Source organism: Paramisgurnus dabryanus, chromosome 24 (genome assembly GCF_030506205.2).
Source record: "Paramisgurnus dabryanus chromosome 24, PD_genome_1.1, whole genome shotgun sequence".
Lineage (NCBI taxonomy): Eukaryota > Metazoa > Chordata > Actinopteri > Cypriniformes > Cobitidae > Paramisgurnus > Paramisgurnus dabryanus.
This window is the reverse complement of record NC_133360.1, coordinates 17,358,394-17,378,233: the sequence shown is the minus strand read 5'-3', so window position 1 is coordinate 17,378,233 and position 19,840 is coordinate 17,358,394. Positions and strand designations below refer to the sequence as shown.

General features: G+C 38.0%; 1 long non-coding RNA gene across 2 annotated transcripts; it reads right to left on the bottom strand.

The window, feature by feature from the left end:
- Positions 1-4,022: 4,022 nt before the first annotated feature.
- On the bottom strand, positions 4,023-12,599 carry LOC135729630 (uncharacterized). 2 transcript variants are annotated; one of them, XR_010525722.2, is made up of 7 exons: positions 12,077-12,599; positions 11,466-11,508; positions 10,246-10,363; positions 9,614-9,693; positions 8,648-8,705; positions 5,574-5,686; positions 4,023-4,700 (listed from the first exon to the last, which is right to left on the bottom strand). It is a non-coding gene; the product is annotated as an uncharacterized lncRNA (long non-coding RNA). The 2 variants fall into 2 exon arrangements; XR_010525723.2 differs by lacking the exon at positions 5,574-5,686 and having other exon boundaries at positions 12,077-12,597.
- Between the last annotated feature and the right edge of the window lie 7,241 nt (positions 12,600-19,840).

Sequence of the window (19,840 nt, the reverse complement as noted above, 5' to 3'; positions counted from 1 at the left end):
CAAATGAACCTGACTTTGAAACATGGAGAGCAAATGTAGAATTCTTGCTCGATGATCCCTCTGTCTCAGACTTGTCCCGTACAAGAAGAATTCTAGACAGCTTACTCCCACCTGCGGCAGATGTAATCAAACACATTAGTCCACAATCATCACCCTTGGTGTATTTAGAGCTGTTACAGTCAGTCTACAGTTCTGTTGAAGATGGAGAGGAATTATTAGCGAAGTTCATGACAATGCTGCAGAATCAGGGAGAAAGGCCCTCCAGCTATTTACATAGATTACAAGTGATATTGAGTGCCACAGTGAGAAGAGGTGGCATTGCTGAAAGTGAGCGCAATCGCTACTTGCTAAAGCAGTTTTGTCGAGGATGTTGGGATAGCAGCTTAATTGCCAACCTCCAGCTGGAAAGAAGAAAGAACAACCCACCTTCCTTTGCAGAATTAGTAGTATCTGTAAGAACAGAGGAAGACAGGCAGGCTTCAAAAGAAGATCGAATGAGGAGTCATTTTGGGATGACTAAACAAGGCCCAGCCCCTTCCAAGTTACGGACTGCTGCTCATCAGTTGTCTGCTCACTCACATGAGGTAGTCGGCGGAACATCTCCTGTAACAGACTCTATGAGAAAACAGATATCAGAAATTCATGCTCAACTTGCCTCCACAAAACCATTGACTCACCATTGTGAATGCTCATCTGGATGTTCTGTAGATGTGGATGTGACATCGTTGCAAAAAGAACTTACTGCGTTACGAGCACAGGTTCAAGCTATGGAAGCTACAGTTTCTCGGAAAGTTCAAAACAAAAGTTCAGAGGATGGAGAAATCTCAGAATTAGCAAGGAAGATTGCAGAATTAAAGGCCCACTTAACTGTTTATGAGCCTTGTGAATCTCAACCGGGAAGGCCATCTGTGTTTAGAAACCCTACCACAATGTCACGATCCAAGCAAATTAGATCAGAGGAGAGTAAATCAGTCAATGAAAGTGGATTAACTTTACCTCGACCTCGCCCAGGCTACTGCTTTCGTTGCGGAGAAGATGGCCATATTGCCGTGAACTGTGAAAATGAGCCAAATCCCGTTAAAGTACAGACCAAACGAAACCAACTTAGAGAGAAACAAGCCCAGTGGGACCTCAAACACAGAGTCGAGTGCCCACAGTTAAACTCCAAGCCGTCTCTGTAGCGGGGCACATAGAGGCCGAAACTAGAATTCCCTGCCCCAACCAACCTATGAAAGTGTCCAGCAAATGTTGTCATACAGCCACACCAAAGAAACTGCCAAGAGGATTGGTAGGCATGAAATGTACTGCTCAGTTGTTAATTGAAGAAACCCCAGTGAATTGTCTCCTTGATACAGGATCTCAAGTAACTACTATCCCTTTGTCCTTTTACAAAGACTTACTATCAAACCATCCCTTGAAGTCACTTGAGTCTCTATTAGAAGTAGAAGGAGCAAATGGACAGTCAGTTCCTTACCTGGGTTACGTAGAACTCACTCTGACATTCCCTAAAGAGTTTTTAGGAGAAAAAGCAGAAGTCATGACATTAGCGCTGGTGGTCCCTGATTTGATGCATGTTCCTCAAGTTCTAGTGGGGACTATTTCCCTTGATGCTCTCTATGCAAAGCATGCTCAAGAGAATTCTGTGAGCTTTAATCCTGCTTTTAGTGGATATCGAGCAGTGCTCAAAATTTTGGATGTCAGACACAAGTTGATGAACACTGACCCACCCAGCAAAATCTGGTTGAAAAGACGTCGAAACGACGACTTCTCCAGACGTCTTAATGACGTGAAATTCTGGTTGAAAAGTGAAAGGTGAAAAGACGTCTTTTCATGGTCGTTGAAAAGACGTCTATAAATCGACGTCTAGAAAAAGGCTAAATTTGGTTGAAAAGTGAAAGGCTAAAAGACGTCTTTTCATGGTCGTTGAAAAGACGTCTATAAATCAACGTCTAGAAAAAGGCTAAATTTGGTTGAAAAGTGAAAGGCTAAAAGACGTCTTTTCATGGTCGTTGAAAAGACGTCTATAAATGGGCTAAATTTCGATATTATTTCCTATGTCTTTCCAAGGGTTTAACCTCGTTTCAAGAATGTATTATATAATATTAATTATACTATTATTATTATTAGGCTAATAATTATCTCAAAATAGGACAGCTAACAAAAAGGTAATACGAATTTATATGTCAAACACACATATGACATGAATTGGTTTATTGTTTTTTTCAGCCATAATATATCCCTCACCTGGCATGGTTAAGATTCTTACCTTCATGATCTATTTATACCAGAAACTGCCTTTCACATGCATATGATCTGAGATAGCCATACATACATGGAATTGTTTTAAAATTCAAATTACTATCACAAATTCAGATATCACAAATACAAAATACTGTGTGGAAAAATTTATTTAAATACAAATACGTGGGAAAAATGTGGGCATACTGCGGGAAAATTGTGGGACACCACTGGGCATTCTATGGGCAAACTGTGAGCACATATCTGTGTCTTAAAACCCATAAAAGCTGTTCATTTCTTAAAGTACAAAATAAGCTTGGCTGAATAATTAGTCTTGTTTAAAGTAGCAGTAACAAAAAAGACAAACTAAAAATGTTTAACATACATTTCTTTTACCCCTGGGTAGGGATGTGACCGAAGCCGAATACGTTATTCGGAAGGGCACGGATAATAGCTTCAAAACGAACAACGAATTCATTCGAATAACAGAGAAAATATTCGGCCAGACATAATCACATGTTTACTGGAACAGCTCTAAATTATAAACCCCTTAAAGCAAGAATAATATGTGTGTGAAGTGAATGAGTGCAATCTATAAAATGACATTTTCGGCGCAACCCTTATTTAGAAACGCGAGCTGTTTTGGAATTAGTTTAAAATCTTAAAAACGCTGCTAATATCAAACTTCTTTTAACCCAACTTTAAAAAAAAAAAAATTCCGTTTTATTTAATTAGGACAGAAAACCTTGATAAAATGCTGCACTCTGATAATAAAATATTCGTTAATAACTCTGTATCTCTGTGGCACCGGTAGATGATATTTTAATTACTTCTAGTCGAAGCAAGCTTTATTGTCAATCTAGGTGAATATAAAATAAATAAGTAAATAGATAAAAATATGAAAATGTAACATTTTAAAAGCAAAATTTAAACTGAAGAATACTATGACATGAATTGCAATTAACATAAAAATAAAGCAAGCAAATAACAACTGAAACATTTGAATTAAATATTTCTAATTACATTATTGTTTTAAATCATGTTGCTGGTTTTGAACTAAGTCAAAACTGATTTTTAATAGAGCATACTGTTATTTAAAAATTTAAACAACTATCTAATTATATATTTATTTAGATGAAGATTAATAAGAAAGTTTTTTTTAAACAATTCGTTATATTCGCGCAAACGCTATATGGAAATAGATAAAAATGAGCTCAGCAAGTTTGTTCTAATGCTTATTATGCTTTCGTAAATTCTTAACAAAACAGATGTTTTTGAACTATTCTGTGCATATACTGCGCCACTTGCGTGTCCCTGCGTTGCATTTCGGATCTGTCAGTCAGCGCGAGTTTGTCGATCTTAATAACTTTTTAACATAAATCAGTTCCCGAACTTTATCTCCCTTAATAACTCTTTAAGCATCAAGCAAGTCCTGCATTTTATTTTCAAATTCCTGCATGTTTTTAAACTGAAACCAAGATGTCAGACATGGATATGAGTAGTATTAGGTTATATTTCACTCTTTTAGAAAACTTACAAATAACGATAATTTTAGATGTTTAATTACTATATTTAAATCGCTAGACTAGGGATTAATGTAGGCTACTTATTTTTTTCTGAAAACATCGCACTCATTTAGAAAGAATGGGTCTCATGGAACTGTGCTGACAGGCACAATAAACATTTAAAGGTGATCTAGCCTACAGTTTTGTCAACGTGCTTTCAAGTTTGTTATTTTAATGCTACAATACAATGATGCATAGCACAAGCTGTATGAGGCTTTAAAAATGAGTTGTTTGCTTTCCATGAGTATTACTAACGAGAATCAAGTTATTTGTCTTTTTGATTAAAATTTTGTATTATTATTTTGAATAAATATTTACAGTTATTTAAGTTATAATTATAATAAAAAGCAAAAATGCATTTAAAATGCCATTTTAATGTAATATGAGTTGTCAACCCACCCACTTCCGGTTTAATCCGAATACAAATACAGATACAAATAATTTTGAGACTGTTACAGATACAAATACTGACTCCGCTGCACACCCCTACCCCTGTGTATAAAAATGTTAAAGGGGTACTTCACCCAAAAATGAAAATTATGTCATTTACACACTCTCATGTTGTTACAAACCCGCATACATTTCTTTGTTCTGATAAACAGGAAGGCAGATATTGTGAGAAATGTTTGTAACCAAACTGTTTGTGTAAATGACAGAATTTTCCTTTTTGGGTCAACTACCCTTTTAAGAAAATGTAGGAAATTTAGCTTGTGGATTGAATATTAAATTACTTTTATGTAACCACATAAAACCACTTATTACTAAACAGAAAAAGCAGGTCCAAGAACAATATGTCTCCTCATGGGCACCACTTGATATTTTCTCGTCCGATTCTTTCTTCATCCTGCTCTCGGTCACTCCAGGTGTGTTGTCCTGGTTGCTTTATGGTTACAGCATCTAAGTGAGAACATAAAAAAAATTAAATGTTAACATTAAAAACAGGGGTTGTCTTAACAAAAAGTAAAGCATGATCAATCCAATTAGGTACACTAATATTAAAAGGAATTTATATTTTATTTTTCCTTTGTTATTTAGTCCCAATTATGTATTGCTATACTCCATTTAAATATTTAAAGCAATGCTTCAGACAGATTTTAAAATTACCCCGTGATGTACTCACACTCAGTAACTCGACATACACATGTTCAGACGAACACATTGAGTTATTTTAGTAAATGTCCTTGCTTTTCCGAGCTTAATATGGGAAAAAACATGGATCAGGGTACATTTTCCCAAAGAAGTGCAGCCTTTAAAGAAGTAATCCACACCGCTCCAAGGGGTTAATAAAGTTCTTCTGTGGGTAATCGATGCTATATAGTAAGAAAAGATAATGTTTTAAACTTTATAAACTATAATAACTAGTTTGCGGTAAACATTTGAATATGGATTACCTCTGTGAAGGATGAATGCACTTTATTGAGGTTTAAAGTCAGAAGTTGTTCCCTAATTTATATTTTCTACCATTATAAAGCTTGGAAGCGCAAGTAAAAAAGGGGCTATTTTCACTTGGTATTAAGATGTGCTGTTGTCGATCGGATCACAAGTGGACAATGCTAAAGACATGTGTAAATGATGTTCAAAACATCTTGAGGTTGTCCACTTTTGACCACATTCAGAGGTAGTTGAAAACACTTTTAATCGGATTGCTTATGTAGTGTAAGCGTGCATGTGGTAGAATGTGTTCCAACACCCACAAGAGAATATCAAAGAAATATCAAAGAAAGCTTTTACATATAAATGTACAAAACACTGTGCCGCATGTTTACTTACAAGCAGCGGACTCTGGCATAATATTAGCTTCGTCCATTTAAATCCCGTCATTACTCCTGCTCATGTTTAAATGACAGCAAAAGGAATCACCCACAGTCTCCACAGACCATCCCCTAAAAGTATTCAGAACAGAAGAGGTTGAAAGGGGACAAAACTGACGGATTTAAATACCAGGTGTAACAGAATGTGTCCTTCTCATCCGCTTATGATCCGATCGACAAAAAAAAACACACACATCTTAAAGACACACTATGCAGTTATTTTACCTTAATGTAACAACTTCAAAGTTATTTCGGTGGTAAACAAAGTCATAGTAGGGCGAATCATCCTCCTGTTGAAGCTCGGGGAGGACGGCGCTACCAAAACCAGCAATGCAAGCTTGAGAGAACCGCCCCTGACAAATCTCGCGAGATCACGACTTGCTTTACGGCAACGACGTCACACTAGGGGTGGGCAATAAACCGGTATGATAGTAATTACCGGTATTGTGTCACGCCATGATATGGATTTTGCAAAACCGTTGATACCGGGGTTACATATTTTAAATTCTATTTTTGCACTTATCAGGGTTCCCGCGGGGTGTTAAAAAACCTAACCTTCAGAAAGTTATATCTAAGGCCTTAAAACTCCCAGATCTTCATCCTAGGACTTAAATTTAACTTTATGAATGTTATTTTTTAAGACCCCGCGGGAGTTTACCCAAGTCTTAAAAGTCATACCTCCGTTCCCGAGATGCGCTGTCCACAGAAGCTCCGATCGCACTTCAATCCATTTTTAATCATCTTTTTTTTTTAAGAGAATGCACATAATAGTGCACGCAAATCCTGCCAAAGACTATATTTCAGGTGTTGTGATCTGTATACAGCGAGCTTGGCGAGAAAAAAGCCCGTGGCTTACCTAAGCATTACCAGGTTCTGAAACATAAGAGGACCCAGAAGCGAACACTATCAACACTGCTTTATTGAAAATCAACTTAAACAGTCGGGCTGTCGAGTCCCAAGGCACCAACAGCGCGTCAACAGTGTTATACATTTTTAGGAGACACATTTTTTACCTCACTGCTTCAAAGTCGTTTAACGGTGTACTCCCTTTTCACTCAGATCTGCTCTCTCTACTGCGCCCTGCACGCGCTCTCCAGGTAAGCGATTGGAGGACGGAAAGCAAGAAATTACCGTAATAAACCATAATTTGCCAAAAAGTGCAAGTTATCTTCTTTTAGGAACCATTCCTTTTTTGATAGCGCAAATGATTGAGGAATTACGGTTAAATTAATAGCGCTTTCAGAGTGCTTTAGCGGATAACGTAAGCAACGTACCAAACACATTTAAAACAGACTTTAATGGTAAATTTCGTTTTCTTAATGCAGATTTATTAATTAGAGAGCCTATTAAACAATACATAGTGCATATTTATGCATAAAAACGTATGAGTGGAGTGTTTTTGGCACTGTGAATCTGCTGGTTAATTAAATTAAATGCAATAAATACATTTATTAATATAACTAACTTGTATTAATAAACTGCATTCATTAATGCGTTCAGGGATTAATAATAATTTAAAGTGAGATGGCATCTCCCATCAGATGTTCATATTAACAACAAAAAGAAAATCTTGTTCTTTGTATATTTATAAATCAAACAGACACAAGATATACACAGCTTTAAAGTTGTTGGATGTAGCATAAAACATTGTTATAAGGTACATAGCCTACCAGCAAATGACCATACTAATTTCCATACTTTCATACTTCCCATATTAGTGACAATATGCATAAGAAGATGAGTGCACCCATCCACACAATGGCACTTTTAAAGGAAAAAATGTGAAAAGATAAAAAATCATGTCTATGTCTAATCCCTCACTTATTAGTAACATATGGTTAAAAATAAAAATTTTGCCAGTAATTTAACTAAGGTTTACTACAGTGTGACTCCAAAATGTTTTATCTCATTTGGCAACATACCGTAATACCGGCTGAAGAGTGAAAAATACCTTGATATGAATTTTTGCTCATACCGCCCACCCCTACGTCACACACGTTAGGCTTGTTCGACGTTGTGTGGCGCTACAAGAACCGACCGCTGGATGACGTCAAAGTACCGCGAGAATGATCCGAGACGGCACTTTGACGTCATCCGGCTGTCGGTTCTTGCAGCGCCGCATAAAGTTGATCAAGCCTATGACAACAACTGCACGCGCGAATTTGAGACGTGAGGCTAAACAATTTAAAAGTTAAGAAAGCGCGTTCGGAAGAGAGTTGGAAAAGGAAAAGAGAATCTGACCGCGTTAGTAACCGGACAAGAGTCCCACTCGGTCAGGTTTTTACTCGTTGGCGTGAGCTAAAAGTCAGCACTGGATGGGTTGCTGATTTGGCGATCTTGTTGATGGACTAGTAAGTAAATCTCTTATTTGTAAACTTGTTTGCGGTCTATGTTGTATGTTGTTGCGCTTGCTTGTAGTATGTCATGCGATTATCATGACAACAGTTGTCAATATCTCACATAATTATCAGGACATAAATAAGCCTAGAGGTTGTAAATAGTGTGAACATGCACAATTTGCAAACTATTATGATAGATAGCAATAATCATGTATAGTGACATTATAGCGAACAATGTTATGAAATAATGCAACGTACACAATTAACTTTGTCATGGCATTTTGTAATGTTTACTTGTGATTTAGCTGCAATCATGTAAAACGTTACAAGCTAGCAAACGCGGTACTTTATTATTATATGCACTCTACACTTGGAATAAACTTCTTATTATCCTATTACCATCATCTGTAGTTTAGTAGACTATGCAGTAGCCTAATATTTGTATGAAATTGTGAAACATTACCTGGTCATTACCTTTGGAGTACTAGAGTGGAAAATTACGACAGTTGCAAGTATTCTCCAGCGACTCTAGGGGTCGCTGTTTGACAAAAACGCCGAAATGCATAGAGCGGCTTTAATACCAAGTTTAAACAGCCCCAAAAACACAATCACTTCACCAAAGTGTGTCATTCTGCTCATAAAAGAAATGTGCATGCAGTGAGCAAAGACGTTTCTCATGATGATGACGACTCACCTTTATGGATTCAGTCTTGCATAAGCCATTTGACACGGAACAGGAATTTGCAGAAATACTGATAGGAAAGGAAAGAAACTGAAGTTAGTTTTAAGTTGGACTACTGTTCCCATATTTATCAAGCTTCTGAAAGTGCCATTTTTGTCTTAAGTACTAAGAATTCATGAAATATACTCCTACTTTCAATCTTAAGTATAAAAGCAAGTTGTCAAATTTCTTAAAGCTAAGAATCACTCTTAGTGGCCAATCACACCAAACGCATTTATGGCAGTTGCAGGCGCCTTTTTTAATTATATTCTATGGGCAGAGGGAGTATTTGCGCACTGTTTATGCGCGCCGAACGCCTTGCGTTTTTTGTCACCAGCCGCAGCACACGCTTTTGAAGGAGCGCTGAGAGCGGAAAACCAGCCGACGTCATTCGCATCTTTCTATTGTCCAATCGAATGGGGGGAGAGGCGGGCCTTACGGTGTGGTGAGGGAAGTTTACAGTTGCTTTGAAGAACCGGACTCCACTCGCTCACTCTCCTACGTGTTTGTGCACCTCTCACCCTCAAACAAGGTCAGAGCAAGCGTCCTCTTTATAAAGTTTCTGCTAATATGACAGTTTATAGCAAAATAATATCACGCTTCAATATTTGATTGACAAGACAGCTGACTCGTTGGTTGCTAGCAATATGAAAAGTCGCGTCACACTGCTCTTTTTTAAAAAGCGTTTGGTGTGATTATTTGAGAAAAATAAAACTGAATTCGGGACAAAAATGTAATGGATTTCATAGGGTCCTGCTAGATGCCGCTCCTCCATGACTTTAAAGAATGATTCTACAGCCCTAGAAATATGACATCAAACACGGAACAGGAAAGGAGATTCCTGTGGCAGACACCCTCTCCAGAAAGACCATAGCAACAAAACATGACAATCTCATCAAAGATATGGACATGTAGATTCACTTAATTATAAAAACTTACCAGTCAGTGACACAAAGCTCCAACAGATCCGTACCGAGGCAGTTTTCAGCAGCTCAGATAGATGATCTTGGATGGATGGCCTGCAAAGAGGAGACAATTTCCCACATACATTATTGACTTTTAAGACAAACTTTTATTGACCAGTGAAGATAAGAAAATAGTCATAATATCTGACCTGAGATATGCGCACACGCTGAGAAGTCTAAGCTAAGAGCACGAAATGTTATTCTGGCTAGAAATGTGTAAGCAGATAGAACACATGATCGAAAGATGGAGTACTTGCCTGGTTCAACATAATTCAAATACCAAGGAACCCATGATTCCTAATGAAATACCAATCAGACAGTGGCAGGTATTAGCTTCAGACCTCTTCACCTTGAACAATGAATAAATGGTTAATGTAGATTACTATAACCATTTCTTCCAATTAGACAAACTCAACACTACTATGGCTGCCACTGTCATCAGCAAGCTTAGTCACTTTCGCGAGACATGGCATACCAGTGAAATTAAAAGGTCCACAATATCAACACAAAGAGTTTGAAGACTTTGCAAAAACATTAAGTTTCACACACATTGGCCCACATGACTAATCCCTATCTCATTTTGGTAGAGAGAGTACAGGAACACACCTGTTAACAACCTCTTCATGTCTCCAGCCCAGCTCCTCATGAGTCGCAGACTGTGATCCATACTGCCAACCACAAACCAGCAGCTCCTACCTGAGATTGTCAGTTTCACAGAGACATGCTACAATGGAGTAAACAGCAGCATCAGAAAAAGTATTATTATCGTAGTTATACGCGCAAGTTTGGTGGTACAAAATAAAACGTAGCGCTTTTCTAAGCAGATTTAAAAGAGGAACTATATTTTATGGCGGAATAGCACTTTTGGGAGTACTTTGACTCGGCGCAGTAACACCCTCCCTCTCCCATTATGAGAGAGAGAAGGGGAGCAGTATTTTCAGGCGAGTCCAAGTACTCCCAAAAGTGCCGCCATAAAATATAGTTCCTCTTTTAAATCTGCTTAGAAAAGCGCTACGTTTTATTTTGTGCCACCAAACTGGCTCGTATAACTACTCGTCTTAAATAGGAAAACCGTTGATGTGTTTGGTCTCTTCTAACTTAATCTCTGTTTGGTACCATTGAATGAATGAGGCTAAGCTAAATGCCATCGAAGTGTCGCAGCGCGCCCCAGCGATTACGTGCACGCACTAAGATGATACAGGGATGTATCAACTCTTCTTAGTTAAGGTAATAACATAGTTTAATATGGAAAATGGATAGACTATTCCTTTAAGTATTCATACCACTTTCATTCAAAGTGTCTGTTATTTCTTTCAAACGAATGGCGATGTAATATTCACGTCAGTACTAAAAGCTCAATTTGTACTTACTCTAAGTCTCCTTATTTGCACTACAAAAAATGAAGAACAAGACAGAAGCAATAATAAGAGTTAGGATAAGTGCTTAGGATACCATAGTTCATATCTACACTGTACTAGTTTTTCTTACCCCATAACAAGTATGTTTACTGCTGTAACTGTAGATGTTTTACTGGCTCCTAAAGGATTATCTTATAGTTGTCTTTGCTTTATATATCTCTATGCTTTTATTGCTATAAAAAAGAAAGCAGACATATAGCCAGTGTCACTGTTTGATTTGTATGAATGAGCTGTGTTTTGACCTCGAGCAAACTGTACATAAAGTCAAAGTGAGATATGACCATTTAATTAGTTATAACTATTTTATTTATCATTGCATTGAAGAGACCAACATGCTATTTCACTTTTGAGCACTTGACTTGAGTCTGATTCTGGTGGCTGTAAAAATATGAACAAAGTAATACTTACTCTTTAGCCAATAGAAAACATCAAGACACACCAAGAAAAGGATCTGAAAGAAGTAACAATAAATATACAACAGTTATTTATTCAGAATGGCCTTTAACATTTAAAGTAGAGTAGTTAATGTAATTTTGATAGGGAGCTGAACAAAGCACACATATATTGCAATACATGGAGTAAACTTGCGATATAATTTGTTTAATACACTTAAGAAAAAACGTTTCACAACACGTTTTTATAAAAGATATAAAACAAATATCCACTAACGTTAACTGTTAGCTCACAGCTGTGCCACGGGCTCAATCAGGCTAGCCGTAAACTGAAAAAAGCCCACACTATGGAGTAAACTTATTATAATTAACTAAACAATTTAAAATACATTTAAAAACAAGCATAACACGATTATATAGAAGATATAAAGACAAATAAAAGATGTCCATTAGCTCACACCTGCGCGACGAGCTCAGTCAAGCTGACAGCGCTCGAGCTAACATTACTAACAAACGATAAACATTCAAATTGATCATTTATTAGTCGTATCGACATATACTGACAACTGAATTAACATCCCTGTGAACTAATTTCAATAAAGTAACAACGAATTTAAGGAAACTTACCCCAGAATCGACCACAAAACAGAAACACTGGTCTGAGGAGAAAATCCCTAACGCGCGTCTCCGGTTGAATAATCACGTGACCACAAAGCATGAGATGGTCGCGCGCCTCTGCCAATAATATCATATTAAAAGAAAATAAAGATATTTGTTAAAAGATGAAAATGAAGTGCTTCTATCAGTGCTGTAGTGGACCAAAATGACCTGTTTAGAGCACATTTAACATATTTATTTAATTAAAATAAACAGAAATATTAATAGACTTTAAACAAAGCATTTCATTATCGTTCAATGTGCTCAGTATTTATTTTTTCTGCGTATACATTCATGCATATTTTGTCTGGATTATTATTGAATGGAGACACGTTGAAAAGTGGTCCGAAAAAGACGTCTAATTTTAGGCTAAATTTGGACTGAATTAGACGGACCAAACAAAGACCAGTTTTCAACGTCTTTTTTTGGACTAAATGAAGGTCATGACGGGCCGACGTGATTTAGCCCAAAAAACAACGTCTAAATGACGTCTTGTGCTGGGTGGGGAAATTCTGGGATGTGTGACATTGGAAGGGATTACATCTAAAGTTGTGTCAGCAGGAAGTGTAGCTGTTCTAGATGGAGTTGCTCATGCGAAACAGTGCTCTGTGGGAACCTTAACAACTTTGGGACAGCCTGAAGCATCATCTATGCCTGGTGGATTATTGGTAGCTAGTGGACTCTACACCTTGCCTGCAAAGCGCTCCTTTAGCTTACCTGTGTTGGTGAGAAATGAGACCCAGAATGACATAGTTGTTCACCCTAAGGCTGTCATTGCTGAGATGCACGCCATCCAGCGCGTGATTGAAACCCAACCGAGACATGATACATCCGAGGCCCAAATGAACTCTGGCAGTTCAGAGATGAAGTTTGACTTTGGGAATTCCCCCTTACCACCGGGGTGGAAGAGCAAAATAACTAGCTTGTTGAACAAGATGCCAGAGGTATTTGCCTTGCATGATATGGACTTTGGGCATACAGATAAGGTGAGACATCGTATAAAACTTACTGATGAAACTCCCTTCAAACATCGACCAAGGCCCATTCATCCCCACGATGTAGATGCTGTGCGAAAGCACTTGGAGGACTTGTTGGCTGCTGGAATTATCCATGAATCGGAGTCACCTTTCGCTTCCCCGATAGTCGTGGTGAAGAAGAAGGATAATTCGGTACGCCTATGCATTGACTTTCGGAAGCTTAATTCCCAGACTATTAAAGACGCCTACGCACTTCCCAATCTAGAAGAGGTGTTTTCTGTACTAACAGGATTAAAATGGTTCTCCGTTTTGGATTTAAAGTCTGGGTATTATCAGATCGAGATGGAGGAGGCGGATAAACACAAAACAGCCTTTGTGTGCCCCCAAGGATTCTGGGAGTTCAATAGGATGCCGCAAGCAGACATGGGGACTTGTGACTTGGTGACTTGGACTCGAGTCTACTCGTCGCTATTTTTGTGACTTGTGACTTGACAAAAAATAAAATACTTGAGACTTAACTCGGACTTGGAAGTTAAAGACTCGGGACTTGACTTGACACATGATTACTTGAATGACTTGAGTGTTAATCACATCATGTTTTCAGTTTGAATATAAAATGTATAAATTATTAAAACAAATAAAGTCGACCGAGCTGGAGCGCAGGCTGAGAATGGTGTTGTCATGACTGAATCACGACACTATTATCAGTCATGCCCTCTCGTACCTTACGCACACCACGCCCACTTAGATCAGATATCAACATGTCAGCCGGAGGGGTACCGAGGGTCATCGCTTTTGGCTTCAACAAGATGTCAAAAGACAAACAGTGCGTTGCAAGACATGCAACATTAAAATTACGGGCAGCCAGACGACAACCTCCAATTTCGTTCGTCATTTAAAGAGCCTTTATGCCCAGTAAGTGCTTGTCAATTTGTTAATATCTGGTTAGTTGGTAGTTAGCTAATGTAATAATAGCTAATGTAGCCCTCATCATACCGTGTTGGGGACAAATGTGGGCAACTTATTTTTATTTTTTAATACTTCTTTTTCAAGTTTGCCACCTGAACACACATACAGAGTGTATGATTCTACAATGTTAGGGCGGTTCACATGTCGCTTCTTTTGCACGCTCAAGTTCGTTATTTCAAATTAAGGCACGCGAACGGAAGAGGTGCGACGCGCTCGTTTTTTCTGGCCGCATGTTTGAGAGAGAGAGAGAGAGAGAGAGGGGAGAAATGTAACAAAGTTTAATGTTGTACGTAAACTGTGTTTTTGAGAAAGGGAGGTGTTCAGAGAGGGGTCTGTTGGATGTTAACTCTTCCCCGCCAATGACGAGATTTTCCGTCTTTCCGCAATACCGCTATTATCCACCAGGTGGCGCCCTTCCGCAACTTTTTAAAACCGGAAGTATTGCCCTATGGCAAGCTGCTGCATGTCCGTGTCTGTTTTAAAGATCGCTCTGAATGTGATCTCTATGAAAAGTCTGTCATAAAAATGGAATTATCTCTGCTTTTTGCTCAAAATATGGTGTTTTTGCAAAAACCTACCCATATTCAAAAGCTGATTGCAAAAGAACCACTAAAGGTAGGATGAAACGTTTGTTTGAAAGCAGAGGGTCTGTTCTTTCATTTGGTATATTGTATGTTTATATTTTTAAAGAAGAACATTTTCTGGAAGGCATTAAACTTTGGTGAAAATCATGAAAAACGCTGGCGCTGGCTGGCAACTTTTTTTAAAAACGCTGGCGGTGAAAGAGTTAAGCTGTTATTTGTTTTACAGTATGGACTCAATGTGGAAAATTTCAAACACGGTTGGCAGAAGTGAAAAATAAATAATTTATGAAGTTACAATTTTGTTTGATTCCATGATGTATTTTATTGAACATGAGTATTTACAATGCAAATCCAAATTATTGTAATTTACTGATAGTTACTTACTGTATATCTTGTCACTTTATTAAGATCAGATTCTGCAGGTAAAATTACAATAATAAGGTGACTTGACTTGGACTTGACTTGACCTACTACATTACTTGACTTGACTTGACTTGACTTGACATAGCCTGTGACTCGACTTGACTTGACTTGCCCAAGAAAAAAAATACTTGGGACTTACTTGAGACTTGAAGGTTCAGACTTGAGACTTACTTGAGACTTGCACATGTGTGACTTGGTCCCATCTCTGGCCGGAAGGGATCACGAATTCTCCCAGTACCTTTCAGCGGCTCATGGAGCGCTGTATGGGTGATTTGAACCGAAAGGAAGTGTTGGTCTTTATAGACGACCTCATAGTTTTCTCGGAAACGCTCGAGGAACATGAACACCGATTATTGCAGGTCCTAGAACGCTTAAAGGAATATGGTCTGAAGCTCTCACCTGAAAAATGTAAATTTTTCCAGACCTCCGTGAGATATTTGGGACACATAGTTTCAGAACATGGTGTCGAGACTGATCCAGAGAAGATAGAAGCCATAAAAACCTGGCCAAGGCCACAAACTCTCAAGGAGCTAAAATCATTTCTCGGATTCGCTGGGTATTATAGAAGGTTCGTTCAGGACTTCTCTAAAATACTTAACAACCTTACGGCTGGATACCCCCCAATTCGGAAGGGAAGGAAGATTAAAGATGTCAATCGTCTCTATTATGATCCCGAGGAAGAGCTAGGACAAAGATGGGATACTTCTTGTCAGCAAGCATTTGAGACCATTGTAGAGAAGTTGACTACTGCCCCGGTCTTGGGATATGCTAATCCCAGACTGCCTTATATATTATATATTACTACAGGCTTGGGTGCTGCACTGTATCAAGAACAAGAAGGGCAGTTAAGAGTTCTTGCTAACGCCAGTAGTGGTCTAACTAAGAGTGAGGCTAGATACCCTGCTCATAAACTTGAGTTTTTGGCCCTTAAATGGGCAGTAACTTCAAAGTTTAACGATTAATTGTACGGGGCTGAATTTACTGTTGTAACAGACAGTAACCCTTTAACGTACCTCTTGACCTCGGCGAAGTTGGACTCCACAAGCTATAGATGGCTATCTGGGTTATCAACATACAACTTTAAAATTCAGTATAGAGCAGGAGCCCAAAACCAGGACGCCGATGGATTGTCCAGACGCCCAAATGGACAGCTGGTGAATGATCTAGACTCTCAAAAAGAACAGGAAATAAATTCCAGAATGAAAATAATCATGGTCTACCTGAACTTCCTCACCTGTCAGATGAGGAATTGGCAATACGTCAGCAAGCAGATCCTGAATTAAAAGAAGTTTTGGTATTTTTGGAGTCTGGTGAGAAACCCACTGGTAAGAAAACACAGTCGCCTACTATAGGTCCATGGATGAGAGAGTGGAACAAGTTGGAAATAAAGAATGGGGTTCTATTTCGGAGAAGAACAGATCAAGGTAGAGTGCTGAATCAACTGGTGTTACCCAAAGAACTTCGAGAGATGGTACTTACCAGTCTACATGATGATATGGTTTCATCCAGGGTTAGAGCGAACCCTTGATCTCCTTCGTTCTCGGTTGCATTCGAAGAAAATCTCCACCACAGAAAGCAGCTCCCTTGGTTAACATAAAAACCAGTAGGCCCTTAGAGCTTGTATGTATGGACTTCTTGAGAGTAGAGCCAGACAATAGCATTACCAAAGATATACTGGTTGTAACAGACCATTTTACAAAGTACGCTATTGCAGTACCCACAAAAGATCAGAAACCCCGAACTGTGGCCAAATGCCTCTGGGATAATTTCCTGTTGCACTATGGATTCCCAGAGAAATTGCATAGTGATCAAGGCCCAGATTTCGAGTCGCAGACTATTCAAGAGTTGTGTCGAGTTGCTGGTATTCGCAAGGTGCGGACAATTCCCTATCATCCCAGAGGGAACCCTGTAGAAAGGTTCAACCGAACTTTATTACAAATGCTAGGAACCCTCGAGAATGAAAAGAAAGCCCACTGGAAGGAGTTTGTCAAACCACTTGTGCATGCCTACAACTGCACAAAAAACAATGTTATAGGGTACTCAACCACGACTGCCTGTGGATCTTGCTTTTGGACTTCCAGTTGATAACTCTTCACAATCACACTCGCAATACGTGAAGTCTCTCAAAGACCGATTAGAGGAGAGCTACCAACTAGCTACTCGGAATGCCTTGAAAGTGGCAGGAAGGAACAAAAGAAGGTTTGATAAGAATGTTGTTGCTTCAACTTTGGACATAGGTGATCGAGTCTTAGTAAGGAACGTTAGGCTCAGAGGAAAGCACAAAATAGCAGACAAATGGGAATCTAACGTCTATGTTGTGGTAAAGAAAAACAGTGATGTTCCTGTGTATACTGTTCATCCAGAAGGAAAGGAGAGCCCAGTGCGTACATTGCATCGGGATTTACTTCTGCCTTGTGGGTTTTTGCCCAAAACTGAAGTTGAAGAGTCTGTCCAGCGACAAGAGCGTCGACGGCCTAGAACTAGAGCCCAATCAAAAATTGAGAATGCTGCTGAAAGGCAAGTGCATAATCATTCTGATTCCGAAAGTGAATCTGTTCATATGGATATACCTGAGTCTTTGGAGTTCACTACCCGACTTATTTCTGAAGGAAAACCACGTTGTTACTTACCATCTATCACAAAAGACTTACCAAAAGTTCAGTCAGAAAATCCACCTTCTGTTGTCCAGACTCAGTTGATGAATAACTCACCTGATGAACAAGACATGACCGGAAATGAAATAAATGAAAAGTTACCTGTAACCCCTCACATGGATCCAAACGACTCCGATGTTGAACCTGAAAGAGATAAAGAAAGTTAATTAGTAGAAGTAATCTCAAGAGAAGAATGTAATGAACCTACTGAGCTATCAAATGAGTCATTCAGAATGGTAAATAAAACTGATGTAGATACTCAAGAAGGAAAAGCTACTTACCATCCTGAATTAGCCCCTGTCAAACAATTTCCAGATACTACACTTGAGAAAGGGGATGTGGAAAATGTAGGTCCAAGGCGTTCAAGAAGACAAGTCAGACTGCCAGATAAGTTGCATTATGCACGTCTTGGAAATCCCTTAATCTCAGTCATTCAATCTTTGTTGCAAGGGTTGAGTTCTGCACTTTCTGAGTCAGTAGAAGAGTCTGAATATAGTGAGCATAGCTGTGAACTTGAACCTAGCAGAGTTTTACCTGTGTAAAAATATTCGCTTCCCAAGCACAGGGACGTGCTTAGATTCAGGAGGGGGAAGTGTAACCAAGGTTACTAGAGAGGCAGCTAAATATATTAAAATCATATATTTTATTTATATGGTTATTTCCCTTTAAAACCTATTAAAATTGATTTGTAAAGATCGATTATGAAAAGGAAAATGTGGGTTTTAAAAAATATGTACTTTTACTTGGTTCGTAATGTACAGATGTGGCCTTTAAAAATGCGCGTTTTCTCCCGCGGCATTCGCCAATTCGTCTCGCAGAGTCTCGCAGCATTCTGCAAGTGCTTTCGGGGGGGCTACTTTCCATTTTCCCTTAATGTGTTTCGCTTCACAGAATATCCACCAGGTGGCGCATAAAAACATTGCATTGCGTTGTTTCCAGAAGTTAATAAGGGCATTGCTGAATATTTTACATCGCTACTGTATTAAAACAGCAAAGTGATATGTCAACCCATTCTTGCCAGCATAACAGCGCATACAACTTTTAAGATACGTGCAACGTGCAAACTTATAGGAAGTGCAACAGAGAATTTAGTGTGAGCCTAATAAACGCGACTCTATTTACAATGAATATCTTAATTATTTGTGTTGTCGAATTTTGACACCGTTTCATTGTTTGTTCATAATATTTATAATTGTCAGTTTTTCTAAAAGTATCAATATTTTAAAGAGATTAATGTGGTATAAAAAAAGACATGTTTTAAAGTTAAAAATGTTGTAAAAAATATAGTAGTATTCTTATATTTTAAGAATAACAATATGATACATTTATACTGCGCTAAAATGCTTCACATATGGAAAGAGGAATTCTTCTCAACCACCACCAATAAAGTTTACAAATTATTCTTTAGAAAAAAGGCGTTTAAACCCGGGCTGTACAGTTGGCATATGATATCTTTTTTATTTCGTTTTTACATATTTATATTTATAAAATCTTTAATAATAGGCTACCTTTCTTGCGCATATGCAGTCAGTGTTTCTACGTAATTCATAATTGTAAAAAATATTATTGTAAAATAGAATATCACTAAAATAATTTATTAAAGTAACTTAATAAAATGTCTTAATGTCACTTCTGTGTTTTTTTAGTTGGTCAAACCAAAATAATTGACGCGAACAGAGAAACTGTGCCTTTTGCGGACGAAAAACACCTCCGAAATGTTGAGTTTATGAATATTTACAATATGTACTTTGTGAAATGTGTGTGTAAAATAATCAATTTTATAACATGTGGCTGTAGAGACAAACACGCCGCATCGCCTTCCAGATATCTTACACGTTCGCATTCAACACTTTTCAATACTTATTTATATTAAATCTAATTAATAATTATAAATTATGACATGAGAAAATTTGAAGTGTGCAAAGAGCCAATTCAGATATTGTTAATTAAAGCTGTTTTATACACCTTTCTGCCTTGTTTAAATTAACAAGCATTTTATTTGCCACTGTCAACACGTTTTGGGATTGATTTAAAAATTTATTACAGAAACTTATATGAAGCAAAGCTATTGTACTAAGCATCTTTATATATATATATATATATATATATATATATATATATATATAT